Consider the following 298-nt stretch of genomic DNA (forward strand, 5'->3'; position numbering starts at 1 on the left):
CTAACCATGACTTGTGGTTCGGGAAAGGTTCCTAAAGTCACTACCACTTAGAATGGGCCTACAGGGTCACACACCAATAGGGATGGACTTATACGTGAAGAATACGAAGAATGGAAACGAGATTTGACCGAAACGAGCATAAAAAGGAGTTTTCAGTGTGTTGGTCCGGGGCTGACCAAACTTGGTCACCTGTCCACGTTTGGTCCGGCTGACCAAGAGTTGGTCAGCCCCGGACCAGACGCAGGAAACAGGCGGACCAAGGATGCTGGAACGGCGGCCCGGAAAGGAACCAAGAGGT

Source organism: Tarenaya hassleriana, unplaced genomic scaffold, assembly GCF_000463585.1.
Source record: "Tarenaya hassleriana unplaced genomic scaffold, ASM46358v1 Cleome154, whole genome shotgun sequence".
In the NCBI taxonomy this organism is placed as follows: Eukaryota; Viridiplantae; Streptophyta; class Magnoliopsida; order Brassicales; family Cleomaceae; genus Tarenaya; species Tarenaya hassleriana.